Source organism: Aegilops tauschii, chromosome 4 (genome assembly GCF_002575655.3).
Source record: "Aegilops tauschii subsp. strangulata cultivar AL8/78 chromosome 4, Aet v6.0, whole genome shotgun sequence".
Classification (NCBI taxonomy): Eukaryota; Viridiplantae; Streptophyta; class Magnoliopsida; order Poales; family Poaceae; genus Aegilops; species Aegilops tauschii.
Genome location: NC_053038.3, coordinates 285,302,158 through 285,315,968, shown reverse-complemented (window position 1 = coordinate 285,315,968; position 13,811 = coordinate 285,302,158). Strand labels below are relative to the sequence as shown.

At 41.6% G+C, this 13,811-nt stretch overlaps 1 long non-coding RNA gene across 2 annotated transcripts; it reads right to left on the bottom strand.

The window, feature by feature from the left end:
• Window positions 1-10,345: 10,345 nt before the first annotated feature.
• On the bottom strand, window positions 10,346-12,989 carry LOC120962848 (uncharacterized). Of its 2 annotated transcripts, XR_012182003.1 has the most exons (3): window positions 12,365-12,989; window positions 12,141-12,196; window positions 10,346-10,734 (listed from the first exon to the last, which is right to left on the bottom strand). It is a non-coding gene; the product is annotated as an uncharacterized lncRNA (long non-coding RNA). The 2 variants fall into 2 exon arrangements; XR_005753948.3 differs by lacking the exon at window positions 10,346-10,734 and having other exon boundaries at window positions 11,768-12,196.
• Between the last annotated feature and the right edge of the window lie 822 nt (window positions 12,990-13,811).

Sequence of the window (13,811 nt, the reverse complement as noted above, 5' to 3'; positions counted from 1 at the left end):
TTACCTATGAAGCAGGAAGAAGACCAGGGTAATCGGCGATGATGGCCACTTCCGCGCCATCATAGCTCGTCTGGTAAAACACCCCCTCCGCGAGCACCACAAATATATCCGGATCCTCTTCGAACCCGGGATCAAGCTCCCGGTTGTGGTCCTCCGGCTGCGGGGCGGGACTACGGAATCCCTCGGTGACCTTTCGCCAATGCTATCGTAAGCAAACAAACCAGAAATTTTTCAAAGGCAATTCGGAGATGGAGGAAGTAAAAACAGAGGGGTTGGACCTTACCCAACTAGGAGGGTTATACATAGAGTACCCGTCTCTGAGCTTGATGCAAAGAAATTCCTTTTCCTCCCCTTTGAACAGTTCGGCTAATATCTTAGCCAAAGCGGCAGGGGTATCCGGACCTTTCCGGCCACAGCAAGAGGCGTCATCCTCCCCATTGTAGTCCCACATGGGAAGCCCTCTGTATTGGAGTGGCTGAACCCCTCGCGCTATGGTGATCGCCATAACCTCGATTACTGTGAGCCCGGACTGAGCGAGCTCTTTTATCTTGCTCATTAGCTGACGAACCTCCGCGCCGTCTCCTTCTTCAAGACTCCGGGGACGCCAACTGTGGCGTTTCTTCAGCGGGACGACCGCAAATTCGGGAAGACCTTTTCGAACAGGATTGGGAAGCGGAACGTCCTCAAACCATTTGGATCTTCCCATGTTACTTTCCATCTTGCAATCTTGTCCTCAAACCATTTTTGATAAACCACCATGCTGCTCTCTTTCCCTTATTACATGGAATATGCCTCTTTTTTGTCAGCGTATGTGTCTTCAACTCGTGTTATTGGGCAGTAATTGTTTCCTTTCTACCTCCTTTTGCAAACAGGGCTATCCATTTCACCTCATTGCTATTGCGACCTTTTGGTGAACTGCACAAATCACTTTTTTCGTAAGAGTGTTTTGTGCAGTTCCGCCAAAATGTCACACGGGCAACGTCTTTACATTTCTGTGGGACTGCAGAAAGGGAGATTGGTTTTGCTATCCTCCTCATCTAACTATGTGCCTAATCTTCTCCAACAAGTAGTTAGTCCTAAAGAGAGATCGCACAGGTGATCGGCATCTATTTGTGTGTGTTATGTTTCATCATCTAGTTCCACTATTATTGTAATCACACTAGCTGGATACCTTTGCAAACATGGATGGTCAGCTCGATTTTTGTGGAGCTGCACAAAATGATCGGATTGTGATGTCCTCCATACACCTCTTTTTTGGCTACAAAGCTTGGTGAAACTAGCTGCCAACCAATGAACAATGTGCCCAGGAAATGGAGCCTATATGAACAACATCAATCAATTATATATTTTTCTTTATTTGTACACCTTCTCACAACTTTGTTTTCAGTTGTGATGTGAATATTGGTGCTGATATGCGAACCATTGAGATGCATTAGCAGCCATGGTAGTTTCATTTGTATTTGATGCAATGTTGTAGCGAGATAATCTTGAGGCAAGAGGACACATGAATCCTAAGTTGAAACCTTTTTTTCCCGTGGGAACCAAAGTTGAAATCTTCATAGCATCACAGTACAATTTCATTAAAATATGCGTACATTCAAATTCGTTTCGCCGACATGTGGGACATCCTTCATCCGGCTCCACCTGCCATGCGGCAATATTGAGTGCACTACTGCAGGGAAAGATTCACCCCGGCCATTGCGCCGCAGTAGTAATGACTAGTGAGCAGTCAAATCACAGAGCCCCACCTTCGCCACAGCAAGTTGCTCGGACGAAGCAACCATCATTTCTTGGTTCGTTGAATCCGCTGGTACTCCCATATTCCTAGAGTAATAAGTTGCTCGGGCGAAGCAACCATCACTTCACCTTTCCCACAGTAAGTACTACCTCCTTTTTTATTCTAGAAACAACCACATGCGAATATAGGATGGTAGCAGCACAGCAACTGAATAAAAAATCGAAACCAACCAATGAACTACTACTACTACTGGTGAGTGTTTGCTAGTATCATGTACTCCATCTTCCCATGTATACAGGGCTTAATGCGTTTTCCGAGACTAACTTTGGCCATGTTTGGATCCATGGGTTAGAGTTAGTTTGAGCTAGTTGGGACTCAAATAGCCCTAAAGTATCCAAACATGAGGGTTAAAATGGAGCAAGTTGCACCAAACCCACCAAAAAACTATCCCACCCAAGAGTCGCTAACATGTGATGAGTTAACCGACCTCAATAGACGACAAAAACGCCAGTCCACCGCACTTTGAGAGAGACGAGGAGCGAGAAGCGATACGTCCTGGTGGATTACTAGAGCTAGGTGTCGCACGGAGGCCAAAAAATATGGTGATAGCATGGGTTAGCCATGTATGATGTAACTACAATGGGCTACCGTGTTTCGTACTCTTCCGGTCTACTTTGGACATGATTGGTGGATTTTATATCGCTGAATAATATAAAATATTATTGGTGCAGACGCTCCACCACGAGGTTCCTTGCTCCTTCTTAGTCGTCGGGAATCTATGTTCTTTCACTATTTTTTTACGTGAGATCTATTCATCCTTTTGCCAACACGCGGAAACTCATAGAACGACGAGCAGCTTGCTTACTATGCCTTCTCCCTCGCCAACGCATGCACGGTGGCTCGCAGCACGAGGAGAAACTTTTTTCTTACAAGCGGTGGACGTGCAGCAGTTCATTTGGTGTCAGATTGCCAGAAGTACTATTGTAGTACCATCATTATTGTCCGACTTCTGGAAGAGGCGAAGAGCCAAGCGCAAGGTCACCTACTAAGGCTAGTCATAGTGGGCAGTAATTTAGACTAGTAACATATGCATGTTACTAGTTTATGTTACTATCATCATAGTGGGTAGTAACATAAATGTAGTGTCATGCAAGCCTTCATTTATTATTTTGTAGAATCATTTTGCATTGGGGTGCGTTATGTTACGGTAAAAGCGCTTCCTCTTCTAGGCATAACAATAGAGTACAGTAATTTTTGTAGAATTCTCTTGGCATGTCGCTAACATGTGATGAGTTAACCGACCTCAATAGACGGCAAAATCGCCAGCCCGCCGCACTTTGGGAGAGACGAGGAGAGAGAAGCGATACGGGCTCGTGGATTACTAGAGCTAGCTGTCGCACGGAAGCCAAGAAATACGGTTATAGCGTGGGTTGGCCATGTATGATGTAACTACACTGGACTACCATGTTTCAGACTCTTCTGGTCTACTATGGAGAAGACTGGGTAGATTTTATATCGCCGAATATAAAAATATTAAAGAGTCCAAACACTCCACCGCGAGGTTTCTTGCTCCTTCTAGTTCGTCGGAAAGCGTTCTTCTAAGTTTTGCCGACACGTGGGACATCCAACATCCAGGTCCACGTGTCATGCAAGAAAATGGAGTTAAGTATAGTAGGAGAGACTCACCAACTGTCACGAACATAGGTGGAGTACGTGCATGAATCACCCAAAAAAAAGGAATACGAGCACGAAGAGAAGAGGTGCAGGCACCGACGTAGCACGTAGGTACTCTTTGCCTCTTTCCCTAATACTCACGCGCGGGTACACGGTGAGCTCATTTCTATACGAAGAGGCAGCTCACCTGATAATTTGGCGAGTGTAGTAGTTGTTCATGGGAACCACGCGTGGACGAATCAAAGTTCAGTCATGACGCGGTGGCACATTTTTTACAAATTAAGTTATTCTATTCGATGGCACGTACGCAACATTATTTTCTCAATGGAACATGAATCGTGCACGCACTGAATAACGGAGCACGGGATGGTAGCCATGGACATGGTCAGCCTTTTTTGGAGACTAATACACTACTTTTGATGTGTCCCGTCAACTCGCAAACGAGGAGAAGCTTTGCTTATTAGTACAACCTCTCCCTCGCTCTGAGCAAGTACAATAAGGTGACTGATTACCTCCATGCTAGTTTTGACTACTTTAATTTAGAAATGAACCACGTGTTTTCTTTGGTAACACAAAATTAGTAACTAAATGGTGATTGGACACCATGTCCTGCCACGTACGTATGTGCAGCAAGCAAGATTTATTCATGTTCCTTCTTGACGAGAGCTTGGTGATTGCTCATCCTTTTGCCAACACGTGCGACACGTTGCATCAAGGTGCACGTGTCATGCAAGAAAATGGAGATAAGTAGTGCGTAAGTGAGCCGTGCACTTCGATGGCACGTACTAAGCAATATTTTTCTCCTCGATGGCGCGTGAATAGTGCACGTACTCAATGACGGAGCACGGGATGGTAGCCATGGACATGGTCGGCCCTTTTTGGAGAGAGTACTAAATAACTTTGATGTGTCCCGTCAACTCATAGAACGACGACAAGCTTGCTTACTATGCCTTCTCCCTTGCCCACGTGTGCGCGGTGGCTCGCAACACGAGGAGAAACTTTTGCTTACAAGCGGTGGACGTGCAGCAGTTCATTTGGTGTCAGATTGCCAGAAGTACTATTGTAGTACCATCATTATTGTTCGACTTCCGGAATTGGCGAGCAGCCAAGCGCAAGGTCACCTACTAAGGCTAGTCATAGTGGGCAGTAATTTAGACTAGTGACATATGCATGTTACTAGTTTATGTTACTATCATCATAGTGGGTAGTAACATAAATGTAGTGTCATGCAAGCCTTCATTTATTATGTTGTAGACTCATTTTGCATTGGGGTGCGTGATGTCTACTACACAACTTTATTCTTGTAGACTCGTGTTGGGCCTCCAGGCGTGGAGTTTTGTAGGACAGTAGCAATTTTCCCTCAAGTGGATGACCTAAGGTTTATCAATCCGTGTGAGGATAGGATGAAGATGGTCTCTTCACACCAAAGTTCTTGTATTTGGTTGTAGGTTTGTATTTGGTGTGTTGGGGACACAAGATATTTCTTGTATTTGTGTCCCCAAGAGACCATCTTCACTCCAAAGTTCTTATCTAGAGGAGAGCATAAGAAGAAATTCTTTGTAGCTATTCTTTCCGATCGATCTATCAAGAGTTCGTACTAAAATAACACCGAAGCAAATTCAGATTTATAATACTCAATCCAACACAAAGAACCTCAAAGAGTGCCCCAAGATTTCTACCGAAGAAATAAAAGACGAGAACGTGCATCAACCCCTATGCATAGATTACCCCAATGTCACCATGGGAATCCGCGAGTTGAGTGCCAAAACATATATCAAGTGAATCAATCAATACCCCATTGTCACCACGAGTATTAAATTGCAAGACATATATCAAGTGCTCTCAAATCCATAAAAGTATTCAATCCGATAAAACTAAATCTCAAAGGGAAAACTCAATTCATCACAAGATAGAGAGGGGAAAACACCATCATCCGACTATATTAACAAAGCCCGCGATACATCAAGATCGTGACATCTCAAGAACACGAGAGAGAGAGAAAGAGAGAGAGAGAGAGAGAGAGAGAGAGAGAGAGAGAGAGAGAGAGAGAGAGAGATTAAACACATAGCTACTGGTACAAACCCTCAGCCCCAAGGGTGGACTACTCCCTCCTCATCGTGGTGGCCCCCGGGATGATGAAGATGGCCACCGGAGATGATTCCCCCCCCCCTCCGGCAGGGTGCCGGAACGGGGTCTAGATTGGTTTTCAGTGGTACTGAGGCCTGCGGCGAAGGAACTTCTGGTCTAGGTTAACCCCGAGGGTTTTTGGAATAATTGTGAATTTATAGGGTAAAGAGGGGGTGCGGGAGGCCAACGAGGTGGGCACAGCCCACCTGGGCGCGCCTAGGCCCCCAGGCGCGCCCTGGTGGGTTGTGCCCCCCTTGGGGCACCCCCCAGGTGCTGCTCTGGCTCATTGGCGGTCTTCTGGTCCATAAAAATCCACAAAAAGTTTTGCGGTGTTTTGACTCCGTTTGATATTGATTTCCTGCGATGTAAAAAACATGAAAAAAAATAGCAACTAGAACTTGGCACTATGTCAATAGGTTAGTACCAAAAATGATATAAAATGATTATAAAACATCCAAGAATGATAATATAACAGCATGGAACAATCAAAAATTATAGATACATTGGAGACGTATCAGCACCCCAAGCTTAATTCGTGCTTGTCCTCGAGTAGGTAAATGATAAATAATAGGATTTTTTATGTGGAATGCTGCCTAACATGTCATCTCATATTCTTTTCTTTATAGCATGGACATTTGGACTTTTATAGGGTTCAAAGCAATAGTCTAGTTTTGACATGAGACTTAAATACTCAAGCATATCAACAAGCAACCATGTCTTTCAAAATATCAACGCTAAAATAAGTTATCCCTAGCCCATCATGCTCAATCATTGATCCATTCATGAAACACATTCACATATTAGCTACACCCAATGCTCAAGTATGATCATAGTTCCTCCTAGTTGGTACTTTTATAAGAGAAGATGGAGATTCAAATTTAAAAAATAAAAATTGCATGAAGTAAAAGAGAGGCCCTTCGCGGAGGGAAGTAGGGATTTGTAGAGGTGCCAGAGCTCAAAGCGAAAATTGGGAGATAAAAACATTTTGAGCGGCATACTTTTCCCACCGCCGAAAAAGACTTAGAGCTCCCAACCATTTCCATGCTAGATATATCATAGACGGTTCCCAAACAGAAAATAAAGTTTATTCCCTTTTCCACCATACATTCAATTTCCATGGCTAACCATATCCACGGGAGCCCTCCATACCAACACTTTCCAAGGAATTTATTATTTGACAACATAAAATAAATTCATTTTTTATTTCGGGACTGGGCATCCCTAATAACCTTGCCTTACTCTCGTGCAATGACAAGTGAATAAACACTCATCGTGAGAATAACACATCTAGCATGGAAAATATTGGCCACCCCTCACCGCCTCGAGCGGTACGAGCACACAAAAGAGTTTATTTTGAAAATTAGAGATGACACATACAAATTTGCTTAGAACGGCAAAAGAATATCGCATATAGGTAGGTATAGTGGACTCATGTGGAAAAACTGGTTTAAAGGATTTTGGATGCACAAGTAGTGATCATACTTAGTGCAAAATGAAGGCTAGCAAAAGATTGAGAAGTGACCAACCAAGAAACGAATAATCTCATAAGCAAGCATTAAGCATAATTAACACCAAATAATGCACCAAAAGTAGGATATAATTTCATTGCATAACTATTGACTTTCGTGCTTGCATAGGGAATCACAAACCTTAACACCAATATTCTTACTAAAGCACAATTACTCATCAAAATGACGCACATATCACATCATCATATCTCAAAACTATTACTAGGAATCAAGTTTATTTTGTCCAATTATCTTCACTAAAGTTTTTATTATATCCTTCTTGGATATCTATCACTTTGGAACTAATTTTCATGTGTTGCTTTTGATAAGCTCAAAAAAATATAAGTGAAGATTATGAGCATAATATTTCTTTCTCTTAATTAATTTAAGTGAAGCAAGAGAGAATTTCTTCAAAAATACTAAAGCACACCGTGCTCAAAAAGATATAAGTGAAGCACTAGAGCAATTCCATAGAAAAGAGCTTTGTTGACGGGATGTGAATGCCGCTTACCTAGCCTCCCTGGCAACTATTTAAGGACTCTATCTTATTCAAAAACTTTCAGTTCTAAGTATTTTATTAAAACAGCAAGCAAAACGAAACAAAATGACATTTCAAGAATAGCACACATCATGTGAAGAAGCAAAAACTTAGGCTCAACCGACACTAACCGATAATTGTTGCAGAAGAAAGGTGGGATGCCTACCGGGGCTTCCCCAAGCTTAGATGCTTGAGACTTCTTGAAATATTATCTTGGGGTGCCTTGGGCATCCCCAAGCTTGATCTCTTGTGTCTCCTTAATTCCTCTCATATCACGGTTTTCCTAAATCTCAAAAGCTTCATCCACACAAAACTCAACAAGAACTCGTGAGATAAGTTAGTATAAACCAATGCAAAACCCTTATCATTCTCTACTGTAGAAATAACTAAAATTATTATTCAACATTGCATACTAAATGCCTCTGCATATTTAATACTCCTATCCTCAAATAGAATCATTAAACAAGCAAACATATGCAAACAATGCAAACATAATAGCAATCTGCCAAAACAGTGCAGTCTGTAAAGAATGCAAGGTTCATCATACTTCCCTAACTCCAAAAATTCTAAAACACATACCACGCTGTAGAAAATTCATCAGAACTTATTATGCAAAAAGTTTCAACATTTTATCACATTCTTAAGTTTCTAGGGAATTTTTGCAACATCGATAAACTTTCTGTTTTGAAACAGCAACTCATATACTTGCAAAATAAGCAAGGTAAAGGATATCCTTGAAATTTTTATTGAAATGAAAGATGCAAAACTTTATTATAAGTAACATCAAGCAAATCCTAGCAAAAGAAAATGACGCTCCAAGTAAAACTCATATCATGTGATGAATGAAAATGTAGCTCCAAGTGAGGTTACCGATAATGTTGGAGACGAAAGAGGGGATGCCTTCCGGGGCATCCCCAAGCTTAGGTTCTTGGATCTTCCTTGAATATTACCTTGGGGTGCCTTGGGCATCCCCAAGCTTAGGGTCTTGTTACTCCTTATTCTCCTCATATCGATGTCTCACCCAAACTTGAAAACTTCAATCACACAAAACTTAACGAAACTTCGTGAGATAGGTTAGTATGATAAAGAGCAAACCATTTCACTTCGGTACTGTCAAAGACAAGATTCATAATTGTTTACAGACAATGCCTGCTATAGCATATCCTTTCCACAATTTATATTGAGCAATATAAGCCATAGAAACTAGAAAACAAGCAAACTATGCATCAAAAACAGAATATGTCAAAAACAGAACAGTCTGTAGTAATCTGTACTCCAACCACACTTCTGCTACTCCAAAAATTCTGAAAAAATTAGGACCACGTGAGCAATTTGTATACTAGTCGACCTGTTGCGCCAAATGGCGCAGAGGCACGCTAAACCCATGTTCGTGATGAAAAAAATATCCATGGTTTAAGGGTTCAACGTTTAAAAATGTATATACACATTTTAATTTGATAGTAGAGCCCCATTTAAAAGAAAATATATGTTTTAGTTAGTTAAGCTGTCGTCAAGTACGTATGATATGTGGCTTGTTGTGCACAATGAGATATATATCCAAATTCTAATTTGGTGGTCTCTCAGTTAAAACCATGTCATGTTGAAAATATGCGTATCCTTTTAGTAATTTTTTTGTCTTGCCCACACTAATAATTTAGGTGCTTATGTACAAACAGAAACACATATTTCTGTATGCATTAAAAAAATCTACAAAATACATACTCTGATGCTAAAAAATATATGTATATCTAATAGCATTTAGGAATCATTTAAGGAGGCTTTTAAAAAAAACTACTAACCTTTTATGGTTTTTGTGCGCAAAAAAGAAAAACATTTCTGTTTGCTCAGATGGACGTATATGTGTCTGAAAATGTACGCATGTAGTTGACCTATTGCGCCAAATGGCGCAGAGACCCGTTGAATCGATGTGTGCATTGAAAAAAATCCATATTTTAGTTGCTTTAGTTGTGGAAAAGCACATATGGTAATAAATTTACCCCGTTTATTTAATAAAGAAAGAATGGATACTTGTTGTCTATAATGAGATATACATACATACACATTTAATAAATTTATCTGTGTGCCAAATGGCGCAGAGCCCCATTTGAAACCATGCACACACATTAAAAATATTTGTGTTTTTTCCAGTAACTTTATGTTTGAGCAAGCGCAAAGGACATGTCAAACCCCAAGTGTTTTCAAATGGTAAAAGATATCACACGGAGCTCATGTTGCCCACAGACGTTTGCTGGGCTGGGCCTAACCAGCGAAAAGGGGTTGTCAAGGAGAATATGGCATATATCCAGTCATTTTCGTGGACGGCTCTGTCTTCTCCTCTTCCTTGCTGAATCGGCAGGATCTTGCATCGACTTGATTGTGGTCTCTTTCTTCTAATACAGAGGCATAGGAATTTGATTATAACTGGCAGATAAAAGGGGTGAGTGTATCACCACCGCATCATTTGCTGATTTCAGGAGAGGCCACAACGGTACCATCTGTCGTCAACTGAAACTGATCCTAGACAGTGACTTTTAAGTGAACTTCATGAAAGAAAACTTAAGTTCACAAAACTTTAGTAGCTTATTCCTTTTCTTTTCTTTCTTAGGACTCCACACACTATGGTGATGATAAATAAGATGCGCATTTGTAACTGCAAAAATATATAACCACAAATACTTCAGTTTGACACAGACTGATTTGATGACAGGTAAGGAGCTCTCTTCTTTCAGAATATCTGATTGTGAGTAAAAGGCTGAGGGGTTTACCAACACATAGCGACACTGAGCCACACTTATTTCAACGTTACCAATAGAAAGAAAATCCCAGAATTCGGAAGGTTTCAAAGACGCTCAACATCTTACAACACCAACATTACAACCATAGACCATAGGAAAAATATTGACAGTCGCATATATTTTTGCATACAATGGGATTAGCACTTGACCTCTTTCAGCTCATGTGCGAAATACAGGAAAGTTGGCTCGACAGCTCCTTTGTACCAAGCTGCCATCATCATACATGCTCTCACCCACAAAGCTGCCATCATCACATCTTGACTGAATCATATCATCACCAGCAATCAAGGTGTGATCACCTTCAACCTCAGCGGAGTGATAATTAATTTGTTCAATAACCATTGATTTCGGGTCCTGGAACCAATCAAATAATAGTTGAGGCAGAAAAATGGAAGCTATGGTAGGAAAACATGAATAAACAGGACCAAGAAGCCAAGAAAGGAACAACTTGCCTCGTCAAAATCAATCCCATACATTTTGTCTGTTAAGCTAATACAGACTTAATCATAAATAATACTTAAACAGAAGTACCAAACTTTGAATAGCATTCCTTCACTCATGGTCATACATCTGGTTTGTATCTCCACAAAAACAAATGGCAACTTGGTGAAGATTTACAATAGAAAGGAACCCGATGTCCCGTTGCACCCATGGTGCAGAAACCCAATTAGAACAGAAATTATGTGAGTATGGTAGGGCATATAGAAACTTCATTCTGGCCTGCGGAGTAACAGCTCTATCACACAACTTGTTTCTTATGGATTCTGTAAAAAGATTATGGGAGAACTTATTTTTGCAAAGCAGATCCTAATAATAGTGGGCATTGGTGAATAAAGATTTATCGTCTCAACCAGTGTATCGTCATGACCAACAACTAAATAACTTGTCGCTGTTCCCGAGTTACATATTCTCTAATAACACTATGATCCCTAATTCATGGTTTCAAATATCAGATGTTCCGTCAACCGAGGTACAAATGACAAATAGATCAACCCATAAAACAATGAACATAATCTTCTCCAAGAAAATAAAATAGTCTATAGAAGCGTAATTTAAATCTTTACCAATAAGGCAACACAAGTTACAGGCCAAATAGAGCATAGAAGGCTCAAACCAGAGCAAGCAGGAGAACTCGACATCCTTGACTTGAAGATCATAAATCACAAATCCAGAATAAATGATTAACCCAAAGTTTTCCTTCTCATGACTCTGAAGGAGGTCCACGTGTTGTTATCTACACAATAAAAAATACTGACCCAAGCTTGAAGTGTAACCAGAATAATTTGCTAATGGAATTAAATCATATCCCATTCCTTTGAGGATGAGATGCAAATGAAGGCTGACACATGATTGATAAATTCGTACAAATCTTTTCAGTCCCGCGAAGTAAACATGAGGAACTGAGGTTTAATTAATCATGTAATTATATAAGGAGAATCATTATTCTTCATTGTTCCACTTGTGCATCAGAATCACCCATACAACAAACTGGATGGTGATTTGTCAAACATGGCTACTTGGGTAAATAAGATTGCCCCACACCCACTTGATACTTAACTATAAACTACACATCAATCTGATGGTCTGATCTATAATGCTTCATGAAACAATCAATCTAGAAGCCCAAAATATCCCCTGAAAACTGCAAGAAAATCAGAAAGAAACATCGCAGGTCTATTTTCTTACTCTGCTGAGAGGCCATGTACAAAAGATATCACAATTAGCAAGAAAGGAGCTTGCCATCAGCGGCGAAGAAAAACCTTTAAAAAGGAAGTGTCCGTGTGATCTTTATGCCTTCGAGGATTTCCTCAGCATCCTACACAAATTCAGAACAATTATTCTTGTTTGACACTATTTAATAGTGATAATAGCAGGAATTTGAGCGTGATGGCAACCGATAATTTTTCACACATACACACTAACCCAACATGCAGTTACATCTTCACTAATCAAAAGAGGGACACAGCGGGAAGAAAGGAAGAACCTGCGGGCGTGAGGGTTGTACAGAAGAATCTCTGCCCCAGCGCCGTGTGAACGACCACGAGCCTGCAGAGCTCCTTGCGGTGACCCTCTCCCGTCCGCCGCCGCACCTCCCTCTCCTCTTTCTCCAGCGCGATGTGTATGATGACGAGCCGGCGGTGATCGTTCCGGTGGCCCTCTCATGTCCGCCGCTGCACCTCCCTCTCCTCTTTTCTCTGTCTTTATCCTTCCTGTCCTTCCTTCTCTCTCCCTCTCATCTTCTCTCTCTTCTGCATATGGAAACGAGCGCCGTCGCAGTTGCCCTTTGACTGCAGGTCACCGCCGACGCCGGAGAATCTCACCTCCGCGCCCGCACGGGATGAGGAGGGGTGGGCAGCGTCGGCGTAGAAGAGGACAAGCCAGCGCTGCTGGACCCTCTGCTTGGGAGCCGCCTTGTCTCTCTGGACGACGCACACTCCCCGGCCACCCCACCGCGCGGATCTCTCCTAGGAGGTGCCAATGGTTGGGAGAAGGCGGCGTCGAGGGAGTGGAGGGGATGAGGAGCTCGGGGAGGCAGCTGCGGGGGGTCGAGGGTAAAAGTTTAGGGTTGGGAGACGAGGGAGTGAGGAGGAGAGACCGAGAGAGTCGATGGGGCGTGGGCCGCGGGGAGTGGGAGGCTATGTAGGTCAATCGCTCGGCTGCCGTGGAGTAGTTGGCGAATCCCTCGCGGACACGCGAACGGCTGACCCAGCCAATCCATGCAAAGAATGATCCCACCAGTCATAGGCCAACAAAAACAACTGTGAGGTGACAAAAAATTACCAGCAGTCAAAAATCAAACGATCGGAACGAAAGTCAAAAGAATCTTCTGAAAAAAGAATCAACTCAAAAGCACTCTTCTATTAAAAATGAAAATTATTTTCGTGATCGCAAAAGTTTCTATTTTTCACCAAGATCAAATCAATTATCACCCAATCCCACAGCTTTACTTGGCACTTTATTGAAACAAAAGCAATAAAACATGATTACTACAGTAGCTTAATCATGTGAACACACAAAAAGAGTAGGTAAAAGTGTTGGGTTGTCTCCCAACAAGCACTTTTCTTTAATGCCTTTTAGCTAGGCATGATGATTTCAATGATGCTCGCATAAAAGATATGAATTGAAACATGCAAGAGAGCATCATGAAGCATATGACTAGCACATTTAAGTCTAACCCACTTCCTATGCATAGGGATTTTGTGAGCAAAAACTTATGGAAGCAAGAATCAACTATCATAGGAAGGCAAAACAAGTATAAATTCAAAACTTTCAACACTTAGAGAGTGAAACTTGATATTATTGCAATTCCTACAAGCATAAGTTCCTCCCTCATAATAATTTTCAGTAGCATCATGAATGAATTCAACAATATAACTATCACACAAATCATTCTTTTCATGATCTAAGAGCATAGAAATTTTGTTACTCTC